Raw genomic sequence first — 26,274 nt, forward strand, 5'->3', positions numbered from 1 at the left:
GACTGACACCTCTTATACATGGTTACGAGGTTTAGACAAGTAAGAACAAGTTTTAAATCATGCAAACAGATAGATACTATTGCAATAAACAATCAATGTAATCTGGCATGGCAAGCAGAAAATATAAGACTGCATATTTTCAATTAATATTCTGGAAAAATCTACTATGATTCCACATTTCTGAAATAATTTATATTTTACTATACATTTGTCATTTACTAGTGGTATGTGAAATATTTTATGATTGCTGTCTTTCTTTTTAACAGCTTTGCAATTGCAGTAGTTCATCTTTTCTAAAAGAAGCTGGTAGGGTGTCAACATACAGAAGTTCATAATTACTTGTTTAATTTGGGGGGTGGGGCAGAATCTTATATAACTAAGGCTTACTTAAAATTCACTTTGTATCTAATTATGACATTTTCTGTCTGGTCTTTCTATTTTTACATTCCCTACTCTAATATTGCAGGTGTGTGCTGCCACATCTGGTTTTATGTAGCACTGGGGTTTCAATGGAGACGTCATTGAAAGCTAGGTAACCACTGTGCCAACTGGCTACATTTCCATCTCAATATCAATTCATCTTTACAAAGTACTCTCTTGATATTTAATTATTTTAGTTTAAATTCTTTAATATTAGAATTATATTTTCTTAGAGCTTATTTTGTTTATTACAAATTAGTCTATTATTTAAAATTGTTTTAGAAATATAAGTATTTTTATATTGTGTGTATGTTTTGAGGCTATTTTGTAATTTTGAGGCTATTTTGAAAGGTATTCTTTCTCCAATTTCTTCCCCAATATGCTTGTCACTTGTATATAGAAAGGGCATTTATTTATTTTGTGTCCATTAATTTTTGTATCCAGATACTTTGCTAGAAGTATTTATCAGCTGTAGTTTTTCAGTAAAAAATGTGTGATAACTTATGTATACTATCATATCATCTGCAAATAATGATACTTTGGCTTCTTCCTTTACTAGTACCCTTTGATCTCCTTCAGTGGCCTCACTAATATTTCAAGTACTAAGTTGTATAGGTATGCATTATTCCTGATTTTAGTGGAATTGCTTTTAGTTTCTCTACATTTAATTTGGTGTTGGCTATGGGCTTCCTGTAAGCTATTTTTATTATGGGAGATATGTAGATTGGATATGTAGAAGTGTTAGATTTTATCAAAGGCTTTTCCTTTATCAAATGGAGGAGTCTACTTTTTTTTCTTCTTTTAGCTTGTTTATATGCTGGATTATATTTATCAATTTAAGTATGTTGAACCATCCATGTATCTCTGAGATAAAGCCTGTCTGATCCTGGTGGATGATCTTTTTGATGTGTTCTTTGGATTCAGTCTGCAAGTATTTTATTTAATACTGAATATTAATTCATAAGAGATATTGGTCTGTAATTCTTTTTATTTGGTTACAAGAATTAGGGTTTGAGTATTAGGGTATTTCTTGGGTTTGAGTATTAGGGTAAATGTGGCCACAAAAACAAAGTTGGTAATATTCCTTCTGCTTCTATTTTGTGGAATAATTTAAGGAGTGTTGGCATTAACTCTTCTTTGGTACTAATCTGGGTTAAATATCGTCTGGTCCTGGGCTCTTTTTGGTTGGCACATTATTAATTATTGTTTCTATTCTACCAGGGGTTATAGGTCTGTTTAAATTGTTTATCTGATCTTGATTTAACTTTAGTAAGTGGTTTGTATAAAGAAATTATTCATTTCTTTTAAATATTTCAATTTGTTGGAGTACAGGTTTTCAAAATATACCCTTAGAATTCTCTGGATTGCCCTCTGCATACTTTCTGTTCCCTTTTCATTTCTAATTTTGGTAATTTTTATGTTCTTTCTCTTCCTTTCAGTTAATTCAGATACAGGTTTTCCCATGTTATTGAGTTTCTCAACAAAACAAAAACCAACAAACCACAAACTGTTGTGATCATAAAAAGAGAACTATGTGTAAGAATATGTTCTAAGTTGTATGGTGAAGTGTGGGGAAAGGGGGTGCCTTAGCGGGCCCATGCCGATGTATCCCTCCCCCCCCCCAAGGGACCACACACACACAATGGTATAGCACAGAATAGAATTTATTTAGGGCATGGGGAGAGAGGAGGCATTAAGAGGGTAGTAGAGGCAGAAAAAGGTGGATAGAAGGAGAGAGTAGAGAAGTAGAGGCCAGCCATGACCATGTGGACAGAGGGGGCAAGTGAATGGGGAGAGAGGGGAGGCAAGGGGACAAGAGGCAAGAGAGTAAGAAAAGAAGAGAATAAGAGAGTAAGAGAGAGAGGAGGGGCAAACAGTCCCTTTTATAGCAGGCCATGTGGCTGTTGCCAGGTAACTGTGAGGAGGAGCATACCTGGCCGCTGCCAGGTAACTGTGAAGGTGGAGTCTAGACAGAGTACCAACATTCACCTGTTTTGGTTCAGTTAAAAATGAAAAAAAATTAGAAAAATGATGGCGGTGAATCAGGAATAGGGCCATTGTGATCTCTGGTTGCTTCAAGCTGACATTGGGGCAATGTGTATCTGAGGAACCCAGAGGAATGGGTATGGGGGATGTTTGTCCAGTCTTAGGAGATTTGGCTATTTCCTTGCTGTCCAGGGTCTGTGGAGCTATCTGAGGATAGGCCAGAAAAACAGGTTCAATAGAAGCTAAGAGGAGACTGGAGCATCTGAAGGTTGCTTCTCTGGAGCTCTCCTGGGTGTAGTAAGCACCTGGACTTGACAAGATGGTGAAACATATTATTATAGGTAGGGAATAAGATTAAGTACATTTGGGAGAAAGAAAATTTTTTTCTTAAGATGTATATTGGTTATTTGTATTGTTTGTTTGTTTTGTTTCTATGTTATTGAACTCAGCCCTGAGTTTGGTTATTTTCTTCTACTAACTCCTTTTGGGTATGATTTCTTCTGAGCAACTTGCTACTGACTGAAAAAATGGGTCAAGACAAAGAATAGACATTTTAGAATTGAATGAAAATAAATAGAAAACATACCCAAACATCTGGGATGCAATGAAGGTGGTTCTAAGTGGCACATTCATAGCACTAAGTGGAGAGACAGAATTACCAATCCTAAGTCAAAATTTCTGACCCAGAATTGTTCCTGTCTAAAAGAACTGCAGGGACAAAAATGGAGAAGAGATTGACGGAAAGGCAGTCCAGTGACCAGCATAACTTGGAATCCAACGTGTTGCACCAAAGCCTGACCCTATTCCTAGTTCTATGATGTGCTTACAGATAGGAGCCTGGCATGGCTGTTCTCTGAGAGGCCCTATCAGCAGCTAACTGAGACAGAAGCAGATACTTAACACACAACTTTTGGACTGAAGTTGGGAACCCCTATGGTTAAATTAGGGGGGAGGACTGAGGAAGCAGAAGTGGAGGGCAACCCCATAGGAAGACCAGCAGTCTCAACTAACTTGGAGCTCCCATAGACTGAGGCACCAACCAGGACCATACACAAGCAGGTTCAAGGCCCCTAGCACATATATATAGCAGAGGTCTGCCTTCTCTAGCCTCAGTGGAAGAAAATTTGCTTAATCCTAGAGAGACTGAAGGCCCCAGGGGAAGGGAGAGGTTTGGTGAGGAGCACCAGCTTGGAGGCAAGGGAGAGGAGGATTGGGATTTGAAACTCTGAAAGTGGAGAAAAGGAGGAGGGACAAAGACAGGGATGTAAATAAATAAAAAATGTTTTAAAAAATAAACGGAGACAAAAATTAAATATATTCACCAAAAAGAAAAAAAAAGTCAGAGTATCTGTAGAACTGGGGGAAAATATATTCTGTAAATGGCAGGAAAGTTGAACTCATGAAATTTCAACAACGTGGCTGCCTAGGGAAAACCTGGAAAATGACGATATCAACTGATAATTCAACGTAAATGTGGAAATTCCCACATCCCTAGGTAAATATCTATAGACAATTAATGACTGCACAAAGAGGAAAAATCACTCTTCCCCAGGAATAATCTTCTTCTTCCTTTTTTTTTTTTTTTAGATTTTTTCTTTTCTTTTTCTTGTGTTTTTTATTTGATATATTTTTATTTACACTTCAAATGGTTTCCCCTTTTCTACCCCCCCACTCCCCAAAAGTCCCATAAGCCCCCTTGCCTCCCCCTGTTCTCTCACCCACCAGACTGATTTCCAGAGTAGTTGTACCAATTTGCAACCCCACCAGCAGTGAAGGAGTGTTCCTCTTTCTCCACATCCTCACCAACACCTGCTGTCTCCTAAATTTTTAATCTTAGACATTCTGACTGGTGTAAGGTGAAATCACAGGGTTGGTTTGATTTGCATTTCCCTAATGACTAATGAAGTTGAGCATTTTTTTAAGATGCTTCTCCACCATCTGAAGTTCTTCAGGTGAGAATTCTTTGTTTAACTCTGTACCCCATTTTTTAATAGGGTTATGTGGTTTTCTGGGGTCTAACTTCTTGAGTTCTTTGTATATATTGGATATTAGCCCTCTATCTGATGTAGGGTTGGTGAAGATCTTTTCTCAATTTGTGGGTTGCCAATTTGTCCTTTTGATGGTGTCCTTTGTCTTACAGAAACTTTGTAATTTTATGAGGTCCTATTTGTCAATTCTTGATCTTAGAACATACGCTATTGGTGATCTGTACCAATGCCCTCAAGGATCTTCCCCAGTTTCTTTTCTTTTTTTTTTATTCGATACATTTTTTTATTTACATTTCAAATGATTTCCCCTTTTCTAGCCCCCCACTCCCCGAAAGTCCCATAAGCCCCCTTCCCTACCCCTGTTCTCCCACCCACCCCTTCCCACTTCCCTGTTCTGGATTTGCCCTATACTGCTACACTGAGTCTTTCCAGAACAAGGGGCCACTACTCCATTCTTCTTGTACCTCATTTGATGTGTGGATTATGTTTTCGGTATTCCAGTTTTCTAGGTTAATATCCACTTATTAGTGAGTGCATACCATGATTGATCTTTTGAGACTGGGTTACCTCACTTAGTATGATGTTCTCCAGCTCCTTCCATTTGCTTAATAATTTCATGAATTCATTGTTTCTAATGGCTGAATAGTACTCCATTGTGTATATATACCACATTTTCTGCATCTATTCTTCTGTTGAGGGATACCTGGGTTCTTTCCAGCCTCTGGCTATTATAAATAGGGCTGCTATGAACATAGTGGAGCATGTACCCTTATTACATGCTGGAGAATCCTCTGGGTATATGCCCAGGAGTGGTATAGCAGGATCTTCTGGAAGTGTGGTGCCCAGTTTTCTGAGGAACCTCCAGACTGATTTCCAGAGTGGTTGTACCAATTTGCAACCCCACCAGCAGTGGAGGAGTGTTCCTCTATCTTCACATCCTCTCCAACACCTGCTGTCTCCTGAATTTTTAATCTTAGCTATTCTGACTGGTATAAGGTAAAATCACAGGGTTGTTTTGATTTGCATTTCCTTAATGACTAATGAAGTTGAGCATTTTTTAGGATGCTTCTCTACCATCCGAAGTTCTTCAGGTGAGAATTCTTTGTTTAACTCTGGAGCCCATTTTTTAATAGGGTTATGTGGTTTTCTGGGGTCTAACTTCTTGAGTTCTTTGTATATATTGGATATTAGCCCTCTATCTGATGTAGGGTTGGTGAAGATCTTTCCCAATTTGTGGGTTGCTGATTTGTCCTTTTGATGGTGTCCTTTGTCTTACAGAAACTTTGTAATTTTATGAGGTTCCATTTGTCAATTCTTGATCTTAGAGCATACGCTATTGGTGATCTGTTCAGAAAAGTTCCCCATGTACCGATGTCCTCAAGGGTCTTCCCCAGTTTCTTTTCTTTTTTTTATTTGATATATTTTTATTTACATTTCAAATGATTTCCCCTTTTCTAGCCCCCCACTCCCTGAAGTCCCATAAGCCCCCTCCCTACCCCGGTTCTCCCACCCACCCCTTCCCACTTCCCTGTTCTGGTTTTGCCTTTACTGTTTCACTGAGTCTTTCCAGAACAAGGGGCCACTCCTCAGTTCTTTTTGTACATCATTTGATGTGTGGATTATGTTTTGGGTATTCCAGTTTTCTAGGTTAATATCCACTTATTAGTGAGTGCATACCATGATTGATCTTTTGAGACTGGGTTACCTCACTTAGTATGATGTTCTCCAGCTCCATCCATTTGCTTAATAATTTCATGAATTCATTGTTTCTAATGGCTGAATAGTACTCCATTGTGTATATATACCACATTTTTTGCATCCATTCTTCTGTTGAGGGATACCTGGGTTCTTTCCAGCTTCTGGCTGCTATGAACATAGTGGAGCATGTATCCTTATTACATGCTGGGGAATCCACTGGGTATATACCCAGGAGTGGTATAGCAGGATCTTCCAGAAGTGAGGTGCCCAGTTTTCTGAGGAAACACCAGACTGATTTCCAGAGTTGTTGTACCAATTTGCAACCCCACCAGCAGTGGAGGAGTTTTCCTCTTTCTTCACATCCTCCCCAACACCTGCTGTCTCCTGAATTTTTAATCTTAGCCATTCTGACTGGTGTAAGGTGAAATCTCAGGATTGTTTTGATTTGCATTTCCCTAATGACTAATGAAGTTGAGCATTTTTTTTAAGATGCTCTCAGCCATCTGAAGGTCTTCAGGTGAAAATTCTTTGTTTAACTCTGTACTTCAGTTTTTAATAGAGTTATTTGGTTTTCTGGAGTCTAGCTTCTTGAGTTCTTTATATATATATTGGATATTAGCCCTCTATCTGATGTAGGGTTGGTGAAGATCTTTTCCCAGTTTGTTGGTTGCCGATTTGTCCTTTGGATGGTGTCAAAGTTTGCAAAACAGAAACTTTGTAATTTTATGAGGTCCCATTTGTGGCTATTGTGAAGGGGGTCATTTCCCTAATTTCTTTCTCAGCCTGCTTATCCTTTGAGTATAGGAAAGCTACTGATTTGCTTGACTTGATTTTATAACCTGCCACTTTGCTAAAGTTGTTTATCAGCTGTAGGAGTTCTCTAGTGGAGTTTTTGGGGTCACTTAGGTAGACTATCATATCATCTGCAAATAATGATAGTTTGACTTCTTCCTTTCCAATTTGTATCCCTTTGACCTCCTTATGTTGTCTAATTGCCTGAGCTAGTACCTCAAGTACAATATTGAAAAGAGAAAGAGAAAGGGGGCAGCCCTGTCTAGTCCCTGATTTTAGTGGGATTGCTTCAAGTTTCTCTCCATTTAGTTTGATGCTGGCTACGGTTGGCTGTATATTGCTTTTACTATGTTTAGGTATGGGCTTTGAATTCCTGTTCTTTCCAAGACTTTAAGCATGAAAGGATGCTGAATTTTGTCAAATGCTTTTTCAGCATCCAATGAAATGACCATGTGTTTTTTTTTTTTTTTCTTTGAGCTTGTTTATGTAGTAGATTGCCTTGATGGATTTCCGTATATTGAACCAACCCTGCATCCCTGGGATAAAGCCTACTTGACCATGATGGATGATCGTTTTTCTGTGTTCTTGGATTTGGTTGGCAAGAATTTTATTGAGTATTTTTGCATCAATATTCAAAAGGGAAATTGGGCTCAAGTTCTCTTTCTTTGTTAGATCTTTGTGTGGTTTTTGCATCACCGTAATTGTAGGAATTGGATAGTGTTCCTTCTGTTTCTATTTTGTGGAATAGTTTGAAGAGTATTGGTGTTAGGTGTTCTTTGAAGGTCTGATGGAATTCTGTACTGAAACAATCTGGTCCTGTGCTTTTTTTTGGTTGGAAGACTTTCTATGGCCCCTTCTATTTCTTTGGGGTTATGGGACTGTTTAGATGATCTATTTGGTCCTGATTTAATTTTGGCATTTGGTATCTGTCTAGGAAATTGTCCATTACCTCCAGATTCTCCAGTTGTATTGAGTATAGGCTTTTGTAGTAGGATCTGATGATTTTTTTAATTTCTTCAGTTTCTGTTGTTATTTCCCCTTTTCATTTCTAATTTTGTTAATTTGGATACTTTCTCTGTGCCCTTTGGTCAGTCTGTCTATGGGTTTATCTATCTTGTTGATTTTCTCAAAGAACTAGCTCCTGGACTCGTTGATTCTTTGTATGGTTCTCTTTATTTCCACTTGATTGATTTCAGCCCTAAGTTTGATGATTTCCTGTCTTCTACTCCTCCTGGGTGAATTGGCTTCTTTTTGTTCCAGGGCTTTCAGGTTTGTCGTTAACCTGCTAGTGTATGCTCTCTCCATTTTCTTTTTGGAGGCACTCAGGGCTATGAGTTTTCCTCTTAGCACTGCTTTCATTGTGTCGCAGAGATTTGGGTATACTGTGCCTTCATTTTCATTAAATTCTAACAAGTCTCTGATTTCTTTCTTTATTTCTTCTTTGGCCAAGGTGTCATTGAGTAGAGTATTGTTCAGCCCCCATGCGTTTGTGGGCTTTCTGTTGTTTTTGTTGCTATAGAAGCTCACTCTTACTCCATAGTGATCTGATAGGAGGCATGGGATTAGTTCAACCTTCTTATATTTGTTGAGGTCTGTCTTGTGACCAATTATATGGTCGATTTTGGAGAAGGTACCATGAGGTGCTGAGAAAAAGGTATATTCTTTTGCTTTAGGGTGAAATGTTCTATAAATATCAGTCAAATCCAATTGGTCCAAAGCTTCAATTAGTTTTATTGTGTCCCTGTTTAGTTTCTGTTTTCCTGATCGGTCCATTGAGGAGAGTGGAGTGTTGAAGTCACCCACAATTATTCTGTTAGGTGCAATGTGCTTTAAGGTTTAGTAAAGTTTCTTTTACGAATGCCGGTGCCCTTGCATTTGGCACATAGATGTTCAGAATTGAAAGTTCTTATTGGTGGATTTTTCCTTTGACCAGCAAGAAGTGTCCTTCTGTGTTTCTTTTGATGACTTTAGGTTGAAAGTCAATTTTATCTGATATTAGAATGGCTACTCTGGCTTGTTTCCCGAGACCATTGGCTTGTAAAATTGTCTTCTAGCCTTTTACTCTAAGGTAGTTTTTGTCTTTGACACTGAGGTGTGTCTCCTGTATGCAGCAAATTGTAGGGTCCTGTTTCCTTATCAAGTCTGTTAGTCTATGTCTTTTTATTGGGGAATTGAGTCCATTGATGATAAGAGATATTAAGGAATAGTGATTATTACTTACTGTAATTTTTGATGTTATTTTTATATTTGAGTGGTTATCTTCTTTTGGGTTTGATGAAAGAAGGTAACTATCTTGCTTTTTCCAGGGTCTAGTTTCCCTCCTTGTATTCCTCCTATTATTCTTTGTAGAGCTGGGTTTGTGGAAAGATATTGTGCAAATTTGTTTTTGTCATGGAATATCTTGGTTTCTCCATCTATGGTGATTGAGAGTTTTGCTGGGTATAGTATTCTTGGCTGACATTTTTGTTCTCTTTAGAGTGTGCATGAGATCTGCCCAGGATCTTCTAGCTTTCATGGTCTCTGGTGAGAAGTCTGGTGTGATTCTGATAGGTCTTCCTTTATATGTTATTTGGCCTTTTTCTTTTACTGCCTTTAATATTCTTTCTTTGTTTAGTACATTTGGAGTTTTGATTATTATGTGACAGGAGGTATTTCTGCTCAGGTCCAGTCTGTTTGGAGTTCTGTAAGCTTCTTGTATATTCATGGTCATCTCTCTCTTTAAGTTGGGAAAGTTTTCTTCCATAATTTTGTTGAAGATATTTGCTTGCCCTTTCAGTTGTAAATCTTCACTCTCATCTATACCTATAATCCTTAGGTTTGCTCTTCTCATTGTGTCCTGAATTTCCTGGATGTTATGGGATACAAGCTTTTTGCATTTTGCATTTTCTTTGACAATCAATGAATTTCTATGGTATCTTCAGCATCTGAGATTCTTTCTTCCATCTCTTGTATTCTGTTGTTTATATTTGCATCTATGGCTCCTGATTTCTTCTCAAGGTTTTCTATCTTGAATGTTGTCTCCCTTTGTGATTTCTTAGTTTTTTCTACCTTCTGTTTTTAGATCCAGGATGATTTTGCTCAGTTCCTTCATTTGTTTGTTTGTGTTTTCCTTTAATTCTTTAAGAGATTTTTGTGTTTCCTCTTTCATGACTTCTGCCTTTTGACTCAAGTTCTCCTGCATTTCTTTAAGGTTTTTTGTTTTGTTTTGTTTTGTTTTTGTTTTTGTTTTTTGTTTCTTCTTTATTGGCTTCTATCTCTTGAGCCTTATTCTCCTGAATTTCTTTAAGTGATTTTTGTGTTTCCATTATACGGGTTTCTAGCTTATTCATGTTCCCCTGTATTTCTTTAAGAGATTCATTTATGTCCTTTTTGTGTTCTTCTAGCAGCATCATGACCAGTGATTTTAAATCCAAATCTTGTTTTTCTGGTGTGTTGGCATAACCAGGACTTGCTGATGTTGGAGAGTTTGGTTCAGACGCTACCATATTGCCTAGATTTCTGCTAGTAGCGTTTCTGTGTTTGCCCTTTGCCATCTTGTTCTCTGGCGTTAGTTGATCTTGTCTCCGGCTGGTTTTTGAGCCTCCTGTGAGGCTCTAGGACTATTTCAGCAACACTGGATGGCTGGGTTTCCCCTGTCACAGATTGCTGATGTGCTGTCCTCCTCTTGGGTGCCCTTGGAGCCCTAGTGTGCCTTGCCCCAGATTGTGTCTGTGAACCAGGTGGTGCTGATGGTGTATGCTGCGGGACCTTTTCGGAGTGCTGATCACTCTGCTGGCCAGCCAATCTCTCAACCGGGTTGGTGCACACAAGGCTAGCCTAGCTGCTCAGGCCTGGTGTCTAGGCAAAAGCCTGGCAGGCCAAGTTCCCCTTGGACTATGTGTTAATTGGTGTCAGGTGGCCAGGATGGCAGTGTGCGCATGCTCCCTGAGAGTGCTGGGAGAGTCTGCTGGGCTAACAACCTCCTGGCTGGGTTGGCACACAGATGGCCCACTGAGCAGCCCAGGGTCTGGGGGCAGTCCAAGGTCTGTCGGGCCTAGACCACTGCTATGTTAGCCTTGGACTATGACTGTTAGCCTGCTTTGCCTGCTAGAACTCTCTGTTGTCCTGTAGCCAAAATGGCCCATAAGCTGGGCCGGGCAAACAACCTCCTGGCTGGCGCACCGATGCTCCCCCTAACCCCCCCCCCACGAACAGCCCAGGGCCTTGGTGCAGGCCAATGCCCATTGGGCTTAGACCCCTGCGATGTTGGCCTCAGGTTATGTTTGTGTACCTCAGGCTGTCTGATCTCTCTGGTGTACGAGAACCAAGATGGAGGCAAGTCTCTCATAACTGACTGGCCGGCGGGAGGCAGATTTCTGATGAAGGAATAATCTTCTAATTTTGTTATTCTGTACCAAAGGGTCAGCCATAAAATTATATGCATATAAACAACAGAACTCAGTAGGTTGTGTGTGCATATGTATAATATGTTAATATTAATATACAACATAGTCTGTTATGAATATATTACATATATATTTGTAGTAATAAAACTTAAAGGAATAGCTGTCATGAATTTGAAATAGAGAATAGTGGGGACACTGGAGGAATTTGTGGGGACAATATGGAGTAGTAGTGATGAAGACACAGTATTCATGCTAGTAATTCTTACCAAAAAAATCAAAGAGTGAAAACAACATATTGCACCTTCAGAAAATTCTGTCCATGACTCCATAGCCAATCATATTTACATGTGCTCCAATACTCTCAAAAGATCTCTGTATACTCAATGTGACTATTCTTTCTCCATTACATTTTCATACATCTTCTAAATTAAAATTTCATTCCTGTAAGACCAACAAAGATGAAAAATGTCCAATGCCTGATAGTTGCTATGGGCTGTGATAATAATCTATTTACTCAGTCCTGTATATTATTCAAATTCTGTGTCTTCATTTGTTTTATTTATTTTTATGAAATGAATAAGTTACTATTTCTATTCATTAATTACATGGAATTATGTGGAATTTTACTTACTATGCTTAATTTATGCAGGACTAAAGGAAGGCAGTTGTTCTCTATAGTATTTGTACCAATGTATCTGATAACATTTGTTATTTTTAATTGTGTTGCCTTAGGTAATAATGACTCTGAACTTCTTATCCTGGAGCTCCTCTCTCTAACATGCTGGGTTTATAGGCATCTGCTGCCACACTTGGTTTTTCAGAGCTCCTTAATCAGGGAGGTGCTTTGTTTACGTTTATGTTTAATAATAAATAAGATGTAAGGGTAGATTTCATTCTATTTAAATTTAATATGGAAACTGGGTCACACCTTTTGATTTGCCTTGAAGGTAAATGTCAGTAAGTAAATTTCATGTACTACATACATATTGGCTCTTGCATTGATGATATATGCAGTCATGCCTGAGGGATGGTGCCCAAACAAAGATATTTTAATTTAATATTTTGGTATTTTGAAGTAGTTTTTTTTGGGATTTAAAGCAATGTCCCAACCTAGGTACTAAGACTCTGTGATACACAATACAATAATTGTGATCCTATACTGTAAATGAAAGTGGACATTCACATATATAAATAACACTTGGATAGAGAGCAAAATACACAAAATATTTTATTTAAACATGTGTGTATAGTTGGCCATAGGTTCTTTTATTTTAAGAGCTCCAGAGCATTCTTGTGGTGTGTGTGTGTGTGTTTGTGTGTCTACATACGTGTTGAGATCAACGCTACCAGCAATGCTGGTTTCTAATAGCCAGTCAACTCTGACTCTCTATCTTGCTGAAACTTTACAGCCATTGTCACAAACCTGGCAATATTTTCTACAGTTCAAGCCTAAACAAATCTGTGGAAAGATAAGGAATTCATTTAGGTGTGTAGCAAACTCATTCCCTTCTCTGCTCAACCAGTATTTTATACATTATCAAAAGGAGTCAAATCTAGTCTAAGTCATGGTGATCTCTCAGTTTAACTAGTGAAACCCATTGTAACTGATATCCTTATGTCTTTTCAACCCTATCAGCCCCCATCAATATGGTGTACAGAGTACTAATCAGATCATGTCACTCCACTTCTCTGAAACTTACAAAGGACTCCATGATGCTGTGGACTATGGAGTCTTTGTTCTGACTATTCCCATTCCCTTAACTAGTTCTCAAAGCGACTGGTAGTGATCTGACTTTAGGGATATTGTGGAGCTTAATTTCATTACCCTCACCACTTTTCTCATGCAGCTGTCTTCCTTCCTTGTGACCCCATCTTTGTTGTACCTAAGGTATATCTTGACCATGCTGACTATATTGTTTAATACTGAAATATGTGGACCTCTTTCTCTATAGTATTCTTTCTTATCACCATTATCCCAGTCTATTTTACTACTGCATCTGTCAACTACTAATATGCCTGTGGAGGTTTGGATGAAAATGGACCCCATATTCTCATAGAGAATGGCATTATTGGAGGTCTGACCTTGGTGGAGTAGGTGTGGCCTTGTTGGAAGAAGTGTGCTGTTTGAGGTTTCAGCAGGTGAAGCTTTGCTCAGTGGCTAACTTGTTTTTCCTGCTACCTGCCAATCCAGGTGTAGGACTCTCAGCTCCTTCTCCAGCACTGGGCCTACCTATGTACCACCATGCTTCTTGCCATGACAATAATGGACTAAACATCTGAACCTATAAGCCAGGCCCAGTTAAATGTTTTCTTTTATAAGAGTTACCATACTCATGGGCTGTCATTACAAGAAAACACTGACTAAGACAATGATTGATGTACATATTTTTATTATTTGTATTTTGGTACTGTTTTTACTTGAATGAAATTTTCATAAAAGAAATTATTTCAACCTTTATTTCGGGCTATTCCAAAAGGCAGGAGTCTTAAAACAAGTTTGTATTGTCAAACTAATCCAAACATGTCTTATTATGGATGTTTCGCTACCATTCATACTCGCTGTATAAGTTTAACCCTTTTCACAACATCTTCAGAAGTGATTGATAGTTTCTACCATTGTGAATGATGGCTATTCTTGACATAGTGAGACTGCATCTCAATATGGCTTTGGTTTATGTGAGTACTAAGTACTTTTTAGATCTGGAAATTTGGATGTCTTCTTTTGAGAAGAGTCTACTCAGATCTTCAGTTCTTTTTTTTTTGTTTCTTTTTTTTGTTCCTTCCTTCCTTCCTTCCTTCCATCCTTCCTTCCTTCCTTCCTTCCTTCCTTCCTTCCTTCCTTCCTTCCTTCCTTCCTTCCTTCCTTCCTTCCTTTCTCTTTCTTTCTTTCTTTCTTTCTTTCTTTCTTTCTTTCTTTCTTTCTTTCTTTCTTTCTTTCTTTCTTTCTTTCTTTCATTCTTTCTTCCCTTCATGTTGTCCCTGTGTTCCTCCTCCCTGCTCCCTGCCTTCCCTCCCTTTCTCTCTTTCTCTCTCACTCAAAGGCTCTTACATTTTGTGAGCCCTCAAACTCACAGTATACCTTAGCCTTAAACTTCCGATCTTCGTGCTTTCCGCTTCTAAGTGCCGGAATTATAAATGTGCACCATCACACATGGTTTATGTAGCACTTCTGGAGATGAATATAGGGATTTACCCTTGCTAGAAAAGTGGCCTCTATATTATAATTTCCTTATATGGGTAAGCTATGTTTTGTTTTTATTTTAACCTCTTTTCATCTGATAGCAGACTGTTCATTATAATTATATTATTTAAATTTGAATTTTGTTTTACTGGATTTCTTGAGTTTCTTAAGCAGTCCAGATATTGTTTCCTTATCAGACATAGTTTGTAAATATCTCCCCTATTCTAGCATATGTGCTCATGAAGCAAGTGCTTTCTCATGTTCTAAATATATCTCTCTTGTCTATTTTCTCATTCATTTAGTTCTTGTGAACTTTCTAACTATATGTTTTTATGATATTAACTTTTATCACCAACACCTCCCAGATCTACATAAACTTTCCTATGCACACAAATTTGTGTTCTGTCTTTTTTTTTCCATCATTACATTTTATTTGTGTTTCTCATATCCTCTTAGATACATTGATTGCTTCCTGGTGAAGTCAGGTCAACTCATCAGTAACCATACCTTTAAAGTAAACTGACTCTTTATTTCCCAACAGTTATAAACTGCCCATAGCTCCTCAACTATGGGATAGACTTTGTGCCCTCCTCCCATTTCCATACTGGGTTTTTTGTTTGCTTGTTTGTTTCTGTTGTTGTTGTTTTAAACAAGCTTGAGATTGTCAGATCTTGTGTTTGCTGACTAAACTGCTGTGAATTTACATGTGTTTGGAAAATAGTTCTCTTGATGTTGTCTCTCATCTCTGGTTCTTATAGTCTTTCGATCCCCACCTCTGTAATAATATATGAACTTTTGAAGGAGAGGCTGTAACATCGATCTTGCATTTAGGGCCAAGAATTCTGTCATCTCTAATTCTTTGCACCTTGAACAGATGTGTCTCTGTGTTAATTGTCATCAAGGGCAAAGAGATGCTTCTCTGATGAGGGCTGAGATACAATAACGCTTGGGCCTAATGCTAAGTCTTTAGTCAGTAGTTTAATAGTATGTCCATTTAGCAGAATAATCATAGTAGGTGCTCATGAAGTGCCTATGATCTGTCTAGCCCCAGGTTCTTGATCATGGTATCAATGTCAGGTATGGATTTTAACTTGTGGAGTGGGCCTTAGATCCAATTACAAAGTTGTTGCTTTGATATTCCTGATACTTCCAGCCTCTAAACCATGTAACCTTCCCTATTCTGTTACCCATCTATAATCTGATATACCACAATATTCTATTCTCCTTCTCTAGAAATGCCTTCCATATGACTTCTCACTTGTACCAGTGGCAAGTGGGCAGAACTTGCTTGGCTAGTCATTTCTGTAGATTGCAAGATTCACAACTGAGTATGAATGAATCTTCTGGCAGCAGTACGCATAGTACTCCCAGCACTATGAAAGCTATAAGGAATGGACAAGTCTTCAAGGTCAGTACCAGCATGATTTTTTTTCATATTCTATAACCCTAGTATTATAATATCTTCAGAAGTAAGACCTTACTCTCAATTTCTAGAGCTCTGGCACAAGCTTTTAATGCTTATGCATTGATGGGATGTCACTGGCCAACAACTCCACAAAAAATAGCCTATTTCTGGCATTTGTCTCTGTATTTATTAACTTGTAGTGTGTAGTAATGATATTGTGGCCTCTGTATAGAGTAAATGCATTCAAACTCTTTTGATATATGTGTGTGAGTGTGTATAGAGGCTTCTACAGTAGTAGCTTTACATATAAGTTTTAAAATATCTTTGCTGCTAATTATCCTTCCTGTATTGTTTCTTCTACCCAGCTCTCCCAGCCTCTAAACCATGTGTAACCTTTCCTGTTCCATTACTCATCTGTAATCTGATATACCACAATTCTATTCTCCTTCTCTAGAAATCCCTTCCAGGTGGCTTCTTACTAATTTTCTGACCTCCACAGGCATTCCAAATGTGTAGTCGTCCTTGTCAGCACAATTGCTGATACCTTTCCTTCTCTATGTTGTTTCTTAAATAACTTGTTAAATAATAATTTGTCTGCAAATATTTGGAATCGATTTTATTTGATTTGTCCATATGTTTCTTATTATGCTGTTTTAATTATTATAGCTCGGCTATCTATTTTGAGCTTTGGTAGTGTAATGCTTCTACCTGTGGTCCTTTTGGCTGAGACTTCATTGGATATTTAGGATCTTTGGTTGCCTTATATGAGTTTCAAGACTGTTTTTCAAAATTCTATGAAAAATCCTATATCCATTTACTTGGAGACTAGTATGGCAAGCATCTCAGCAATAGAGGAAGTAGAGCCACCATGACCAAATGACACCAGCATACCTGTGTTTACTATGGCATAGTTTATAATAGCCAGGATTCTGAATTAACCTACTTACCCATCAATGGATACGTATATAAGGAGAATATAAGCATCCTCTTTGGAAATAACTTTAACTTTTGAATATAGAAACATCTTTCTTGAAATTTTCCCTACTGTCTCATCAAATATTGTCTCCCATACTTTTTGCTTTCTACTTACATATTATTACTATCCAATATATTATTTTCTCTTCTATCTCCAAGTGTCCCGCTTTCTGTCTTCATTTGTTTCATTCCATTAAGCCTCTTGTCTATACCTAATTTCCTTTATCCTTGGCTGGTTTGACTCCTTTTTTATAGTGAAATCATATGTAAAAAGGGAGCCAAAGTTCCTTTGCTGGGACATTTTCCTGACCCATCCTGGCACTGTTTTACTGTCTCCAGTTACTTGTCTATGTGTCTCAACAAATGGGAAATTGTTCATAGTAACCTCTCTATTTGGTAATCCTATTCATGTAATTTCATCTCACCTGTTAAAAGCTTACTGTTCAAATCATTGACTATGTTTTAAATTTTTCATAAATATTTATAGAAGAATATTTTATGTATTCTTATGAATTTAGTCATCATACCTTAAACATTTTCAACTAATATCTTTAATAACAACTATAATTTATTTCATATCTGTAGCAAGATCCAGTTCTCTTTATTTAATTTTAATGTTATTTTTTTTTAGGAATTTTATATATTTTGATCCTATCTCCCAAATTCTCCCAGATCTTCCCCCACCTCCTAATCCACTTGATGCTCTTTCTCTCTCTTCAAAACAAAACAAAACAAAACAAAAGCACTAAAAATGGAGTGTGGATCATGTTGGATTCCTGAGCATAAGACATGTCCTGGATGAGGTTGATATGCTTAGTGTCATAATATTGAAAATTAAAACAAAACAAAACAAAACTGCTTTTCTCTCTCCCACCAGCTATCAGTCCCAAATAATTCTTGTCTAAGGATAGATTTGTACATCCTACTCCTTCTCCAGACTGGAATTTATTTGGCTTGAATTTGTTTGGGTCTTGTGTTTTCTTTAACCACTTGAGTGTGTAAATTTGCTTCAGTCCTGATATGATAGGAAAATACTCTTTCCTTGAAGTTGTCTTTACAATCTTTCCACCACGTCTTCCTCATAGATTCCCTTGAGGGGAGAGGGCTTGATAAAAAACATAACGTTTAAGACTGACTGTTCCAAAGTCTCTCACTCTCTGCTCATTATCCACTTGTGTGTCTTTATGTTGATCACTATATACACCAGAAGAAGCTTCTATAATGAAAGTTAAGTGAAGCACTGATTACCCGTATTCAAATATATCATTAGAAGTCATTTGATTGTTATGTTGATCCAGAAGAATAATAGTTGCATATCTCGTCAACTCTTCCCTGGGGTTAGGATCTATCTACTGTTATGTTCATTAATAGTGTTATGTATGGGTTCTACCTCATGGGCTAGACCTTAAATCCAATAAACGGTGCTTGGAAACTCCAATATCACGTCTGTTACATACATCACTGAGCTTATCTTGTAGGCAGGAAATAATTATAGCTTATAGAATTTGTAGCTGTATGACAGTGATGATTACTTTTCTCTCCCACAGGCATGCTGTCAGTGTTCTATTGCTGTGAAGAGACACTATGACCATAGCAACTCTTATAAAAGAAACCATTTAAGACGTTTAGCCCATTTTAATCTTGGTAACATGCAGGACGACATGCTGTTAGAAAAGTAACTGAGAGTTCTACATCTAGATCAGCAGGCAGAACAAAGAGTGGGACTCTGGGCTCTGACTGGGCTTTTTCCCCCCATATATATTTATTTTTCTTTTTTGTTGGGATATTTTCTTTATTTAAATTTGACATGTTATCCCTTTTCACAATTTCTCCTCCAGAAATCCCCTATCCTATTCCCCCTCACCTGGCAACGATGAGGATGCTCCCCCACCCACCCAACCATTCCTGCCATCCCACACTCCCATTCCTTGGGGCATAGAGCCTTCACATGACCAAGAGCCTCTCCTCCCATTGATGTCAGATAAGAACATCCTCTGCTACATATATGGCTGGAGCCAAGGGTCATTCTTTGGTTGGCTGTTTAGTCCTTGGGAGCTCTGGAAGTCTGGTTGGTTGATATTGTTGTTCTTTCTATGGGGTTGCAAACCCCTTCAGCTCCTTAAGTTCTTTCCTTAACTTCTCCCTTGCTGATACTGTGCTCTGTCCAATGGTTGGCTCTGAGGATCAACATCTGTATTTGACAGGCTCTGGCAAAGTCTCTTAGGAGACAACTATATCAAACTCCTGTCAGCAGGCACTTCTTGGCATCTGCAAAGGTATGTGGGCTTGATTACTGTATATGGGATGGATCCCCAGGTGGGGCAATCTCTGGATGGCCTTTACTTCAGTCTCTGTGCCGAACATTGTCTCCATATTTCCTCCCATGAGTATTTTGTTTCCCCTTCTAAAAGGGACTGAAGTACCCACACATTGGTTTTCCTTTTTGAGCTTCATGTAGTCTATAAATAGTATCTTGGGTATTACAAGCTTTTGGGCTAATATCCACTTATCAGTGAGTGAATACCATGTGTGTTCTTTTGTGATTGCATTATCTCACTCAGGATGATATTTTCTAGTTCCATCCATTTGCCTAAGAATTTCATGAAGTCATTATTTTTAATAGCTGAGTAGTACTCCATTGTATAAACATGCCACATTTTCTGTATCCATTTCTCTGTTGAGGGACATCTGGGTTCTTTCCAGATTCTGGCTATTATAAATAAGGCTGCTATGAACATAATGGAACATGTGTCCTTATGACATGTTGGAGTATCTTCTGGGTATATGTCCAGGAGTGGTATAGCTGAGTACTCAGGTCGTACTATATCCAATTTTCTGAGGAATCACCAGAGTGATTTATGGAGTGGCTGTACCAACTTGCATCTGCTGTCACCTGCATTTTTAATCTTAGACATTCTGACTTGTGTGAGGTGGAATCTCAGGGTTGTTTTGATTTGCATTTCCCTGATGACTAAGGATGCTGAACATTTCATTAGGAGCTTCCCAGCATTTTGATATTCCTCAGTTCAGAATTCTCTGTTTACATCTGTTCCCCAGTTTTTATTAGGGTTCTTTGGTTATCTGGAGTCTAACTTCTTCAGTTCTTAGTATATATTGGATATTAGCCCTCTACTGAATGTAGGATTGGTAAAGATCTTTTCCCAATCTGTTGTCCTATTGACAGTGCCCTTTGTCTTACAGAAGCTTTGCAATTTTATGAGGTCCCATTTGTCAATTCTTGATTTTAGTGCATGAGCCATTGGGGTCTTGTTCAGGAAATTTTTCCCTGTGCCCATGTGTTCAAATCTTTCTCCCTTTCTCTTCTATTGGTTTCAATATATTTGGTTTTATGTCCTTGACCCACTTGAACAAGCTTTTTACAAGGAGATAAGAATGGATCAATTTACATTCTTCTACATGCTGACTCCAATTGAACCAGCACCATTTGTTGAAAATGCTGTCATTTTTTTCCATTGGATGTCTTTAGCTCCTTAATAAAAGATCAAGTGACCATAGGTGTGTGGGTTCATTTCTGGGTCTTCAATTCTATTCTGTTGATCTAACTGACTGTCTCTGCACCAACACCATCCGGTTTTTATCACTATTGCACTGTAATGCAGCTTGAGGTCTGGGATGGTGATTCCCCCAAGAAGGGCTTTTATTGTTGAGAATAGTTTTCAGTGTTCTGGGTTTTTGTTATTCCAGATGAATTTGTAAATTGCTTTTTCTAACTCTATGAAGAATTGAGTTAGAATTTTGATGGGGATTGCACTGGATCTTTAGATTTTTCAACAAGATGGCCATTTTTACTATATTAATCCTGCCCATCTATGAGCATGGGTATCTTTCCATCTTCTGATATCTTCTTTGATTTCTTCGATTTCTTCAGAGACTTGAATTTCTTGTTGTACAGATCTTTCACTTAGAGTCACACCAAAGCATGTAATATTATTTGTGACTATTGTGAAGGGTCTCATTTCCCTAATTTCTTTCTCAGCTTGTTTATCTTTTGAGTAAAGGAAGGCTTAATTTTATATACAGCCATTTTGTTACAGTTGTTAATCAGGTTTAGACATTCTCTGATGAAATTTTTGGGGTCACTTACGTATATTATCATATTATCTGCAAATAAAATTTTGATTTTTTTCCTTTCCAATTTATATCCCTTTGATCTACTGTTGTTGTCTAATTGCTCTGGCTAGGAATTTGAGCACTATATTAAATAGGTACAGAGAGAGTGGGCAACCTTGTCTAGTCCCTGATTTTAGTGGGATTGCTTCAAGTTTCTCTCCATTTAGTTTGATATTAGCTACTAGTTTGATATATATTGCTTTTACTATATTTAGGTATGGACCTTGAATTCCTGATGTTTCTAAGACTTTTATTATAAAGGGGTGTTGAATTTTGTCAAAGGTTTTGCAGCATCTAATGAAATGATCATGTGGCTTTTTTCTTTGAGTTTGTTTATATAGTGGATTACATTGATGGATTTCCATATATTAAACCATCCTGCATCCTTGGGATGAAGCCTACTAGATAATGATGGATAATCTCTTTGGTGTATTCTTGGATATGGTGTGTGAGAATTTTATTGGGTATTTTATTGGGTATGAATAATGGAAATTCATATGGGAAATTACCAGAAGTTCTCCTTCCTTTGGTCTTTGTACAATTTAGGTATAAGCTTAATTATGGCTTCACAGAACAAAATGGGTAGTGTTTCTTCTGTTTCTATTTTGTGGAATAGTTCAAAGAGTTTTGCTATTAGGTCTTCTTTGAAGGTCTGATAGAATTCTGCACTAAAACCATCTGATCTTGGCGTTCTTTTGTTGGGAGACTATTAATGACTGCTATTTCTTTAGGGGTTATGGTACTGTTTAGAAGGTTTATCTGATCCTGATTTTACTTTGGTATCTGTTTTTGTGCATTTCATTCAGATTTTCCAGTTTTGTTGAGTATAGGCTTTTGTAGTAGGATCTGATGATGTTTTTTAAATATCCTAGGTTTCTGTTCTTATGTCTCTTTTTATTTCTGATTTTGCTGATTTGGATACTGTCTCTGTGCCCTCTGGTTACTATGACTAAGGGTTTATCTATCTTGTTGATTTTCTCAAAGAACCAGATCCTTGTTTTGTTGATTCTTTGTATGGTTTTTGTTGTTGTTGTTTTTACTTTTTTTTATTTTATCCTGGAGTTTGGTTATTTCTGGCCATCTACTCCTCTTTAGTGTATTTGCTTCTTTTTATTCTAGAGCTTTAAGTTAAGCTGCTAGTGTATGCTCGCTTCAGTTTCTTTGAATAGGCACTCACAGCTATGAGTTTGCTTCTTAGCACCGATTTCATTGTGTCCCATATATTTGGTATGTTTTGCCTTGATTTTCATTAAATTCTAAAACATCTTTAATATTTTTGTTTATTTATTCCTTGACCAAGTTAAGATTGAGTAGAGTGCTGTTCAGTTTCAACGTGTAGGTGGGCATTCTGTTGTTTTTGTTGTAATTGAAGACCAGCATTAGTCCATGGTCATCTGATAGGAGGCATATCATTATTTCAATCTTCTAGTATTTGTTGAGGTCTGTTTTGTAACTGATTATATCATCAATTTTGGAGAAGGTACCATGAAGTACTGAGAAGAAGTTATATTCTTTTGTTTGAAGATGAAATGTTCTGTAAATATCTATTAAATCCATTTGATTCACAACTTCTGTTAATTTCATTGTGTCTCTGTTTAATTTGTGTTTCCATGATCAGTGCATTAATGAGAGTGGGGTGTTGAAGTCTCCTGCTATTATTGTGTGAGATACAATGTGTGCTTTAAGCTTTAGTAAAGTTTCTTTTATGAATGTGGGTGCCCTCACATTTGAAGCATAGGTGTTCAGACTTGAGAGCTCACCTTGATAGATTTTCCTTTTTTTTTTTTTTTGAGTATGAAGTGTCCTTTCTTATCTTTTTTGATAACTTTTGGTTGAAAGACAATTTTATTAGATTTTAGAGTGGTTACAAGAGCTTGTTTTTTGGGACCATTTGCTTGGAAAATTGTTTTCAAGCTTTTTACAATGTCTTTATGCCTGAGGTGTGTTTCCTGTGTGCAGCAAAATGCTGGGGCCTGTTTATGTATCCAGTCTGTTAGTCTTTGTCTTTTTATTGGGGAATTGAGTCCTTTCATGTTAGTTATTAAGGAAAATTGGTTGTTGCTTCCTCTTATTTTTGTTGTTAGAGGTAATTATGTTTGTGTGGCTATCTTCTTTTGGGTTTTTTGATAGAAGATTGTTTTCTGGCTTTATTTAGGGTATAGTTTCCCACCTTGTGTTGGATCTTTCCACCTATTATCCTTTTTAGGGCTGGATTTGTAGAAAGATTTTGTGTAAATTTGGTTTTGTCACAGAATATCTTGGTTTATCCATCCATTGTTTTTTGTTTGTTTGTTTGTTTGTTTGTTTTTTGATTTATAGTTTTATCAAGACAGGGTTTCTCTGTATAGCTCTGGCTGTCCTGGAACTCACTCTGTAGACCAGGCTGGCCTTGAACTCAGAAATCCGCCTGCCTCTGCCTCCCAGAGTGCTGGGATTACAGGCATTCGCCACTACTGCCCGGCATTATCCATCTATTGTAATTGAGAATTGTGCTGGGTATCATTACCTGGACTGGCATTTGTATTCTCTTAAGGTCTATATGACATCTATTCAGGGTCTTCTGGTTCTTATAGTCTCTGGTGGGAAGTCTGGTGTAATTCTGATAATCAGGTCTGCCTTTATATGTTACTTGACCTTTTTCCCTTACTGCTTTTAATATTCTTTCTTTGTTTAATGCATCTGGTGTTTTGATTGTCATGTGACAGGAAGAATTTCTGGTCCAACTATTTGAAGTGCTGTATGCTTCTTGTATGTTCATGGGCATTCTTTCTTTACTTTAGGGAAGTTTTCTTTTATAATTTTCTTGAAGATATTTACTGGTTCTTTAAGTTGGGAATCTTCACTCTCTTCTATACCTATTATCCTTCAGTTTGGTCTTCTCATTGTGTCCTGGATTTCCTGGATGGTTTGAGTTAGGAGATTTTTGCATTTTGCATTTTCTTTGGCTGTTGTGTCAATGTTTTCTATGGTATCTCCTGCACCTGAGATCTCTTGTATTCTGTTGGTGATGCTTGCATCTATGACTCCTGATCTCTTTCCTAGGTTTTCCATCTCCAGGATTATCTTCCTTTGTGATTTCTTGATTGTTTCTATTTTCATTTTTAGATTTTGAGTGGTTTGGTTCAATTCCTTAACCTCTTTGTTTGTGTTTTCCTGTAACAATTTAATGGATTTTTTTGTTTCTCTTTAAGAGCTTCTACCTGTTTACATGTGTTCCCCTATAATTCATTTTTTTCCTTTTTTTAAAAAAATTTCTATATTCTTTGTTTACATTCCAAATTATTTCCGCTTTCCCAGTTCCCCCTCCCCATATGTCCCATAAGCCTTCTTCTCTCCACCTATTCTCCAATCACCTCCCTCCTTTTTCTCTGTCCTTATCTTCCCCTACAATGCTAGATCAAGCCTTTCCAGTGTCAGGGCCCACTCCTTACTTCTTCATGAGAGTCATTTGTTATGCTAATTGTGCCTTGGGTATTCAGAGCTTCTGGGCTAATTAATATCCACTTATCAGAGATTGCATTCCATGTGTATTCTTTTGTGATTGGGTTACCTCACTTAGGATAATATTTTCCAGTTCCAACCATTTGCCTAAAAAAATCATTTAAGGGAGTTATTTATGTCCTTTTTAAAGTCCTCTATCACTATTATGAGATGTGATTTTAAATCCAAATCTTGCTTTTCTGGTGTGATGGGGTATCTAGCACTTGCTGCAGTTGGAGAACTGGGTTTTGATAATGCCATATAACCTTGGTTTCTGTTGCTTATGTTTTTGTTCTTATCTCTTGCCAACTGATTATCTCTAGTGCTACCTGCCTTTGCTATCTCTGACTGGAGACTGTCCCTTCTGTGGTCTTGGTTGTGTCAGAATTCTTTCGAATCTAGCTGTCTCTGTGATTTTGGGATCCTGTGACCCTGAGATCCTGGGTGTGTCAGAGTTCCTGGGAGTGAAGCTGCCTCTTGGATCTTGAAATTCCCGGTGTGACCAAGCTCCTTAGATCCTATTATGTCAGAGCTCCTGGGAGTCAAGCTTTCTCTGGGTGTTACAGGGGTGGGTGGGTGGGGAGCCAGAGCACTGGGTTTGCTTGGAGCACAGGTGCAAGCTGAAAGGAACCTATAGCTCTGTCTGGGTAGGAGTATGTGTTTCCCTAGTTCCTGTAGGTTCCCAGTTATTCCGGGTGTTGTAAAAGATGTTGTGGCCTCAACTGTGCTCTTGTGAGTATCAGATATCCAGTGCATCTGAGCTTGTCTGATCTCCTGGGAGTTGAGCTTCCTCTGTGATCCTGTGATCCTGTGATCCTGTGATCCTGTGATCTTGGGCAATTCAGAACACCTGGGAGTCAGGCTCCCTCTGGGTATTATAGGAGTGAGTGCAAAGCCAGAGCACCAGATCTGCTCTGGATGCAGGGTTCAAACTGTGGGTGTGTTAAAGCACCTTCCAGTTGAGCTTCCTCTGGGTGTTGTGAGACTGGGTGTGGGACAAGTTCAGGGCACAAGTTCAGACTGGAAGGACCTGACGGGGAGTTTTGAAACCTCAAAGCCCACTGCCAAGAACATAGTTCCTCTAACAAGGCCATGCCTCCTAATCCTCGCTGATGACCTTGTATTTAAATCTATGAACCTATGAGGGCCATTCTCATTCAAACCAACACATGTGTCTAGTATATTTCAACAGTATGAACACTAGTCAAAAGGAGTTAAACTTCAAACTGATCACTAGTTTGATTTCTCTGTATTTAAAAAGTATGTGATGTCTTCAGTAATAGAGACTTAATGTCAGGATACAGGGGTTATCAGCATTGGCAGTAGTTTAGGGTCAAGTTATAAGACCCCTTTGGTTCACAACTCAAGAGGATATGACCCATTCCTAATACTGAGGGTTACTTTTGGTAGCACAAGATACCTAGTTGAATATCTACTCTGTATCACTGATCCTTGTGTTCCTTCACCTTTAACTGTGGGTTTATATTCAGTAATATCTGTGAAAGGCAGTTAATCCATTTCTAAGGGGTTATAATACAATGTATTTTCCTCTCTTGCTACATTCTGCACCATCCTTCCCCAGTGCGTAAAGCTTACTTCTGTCGCACTTTGGAGTATTTTAGCAGCCCCAAGCAGATTTTTTAAAATAATTTCTTTGGTTGAGAGATTCTGTACAAAATATATAAGGTAGATTTAATGCAAAGTTTAAAAACTTTGGTTTATTATTTTCAATAATTAGGAATGGCTATTTTTTTAACCAGGAGTTAGAGGAAGATGCAAGTATTCTAGTTGTTTTACTATTTTAATTGTAATTAGTGGAACATTTTAGTAAAG

Source organism: Apodemus sylvaticus, chromosome 6 (assembly GCF_947179515.1).
Source record: "Apodemus sylvaticus chromosome 6, mApoSyl1.1, whole genome shotgun sequence".
Classification (NCBI taxonomy): domain Eukaryota; kingdom Metazoa; phylum Chordata; class Mammalia; order Rodentia; family Muridae; genus Apodemus; species Apodemus sylvaticus.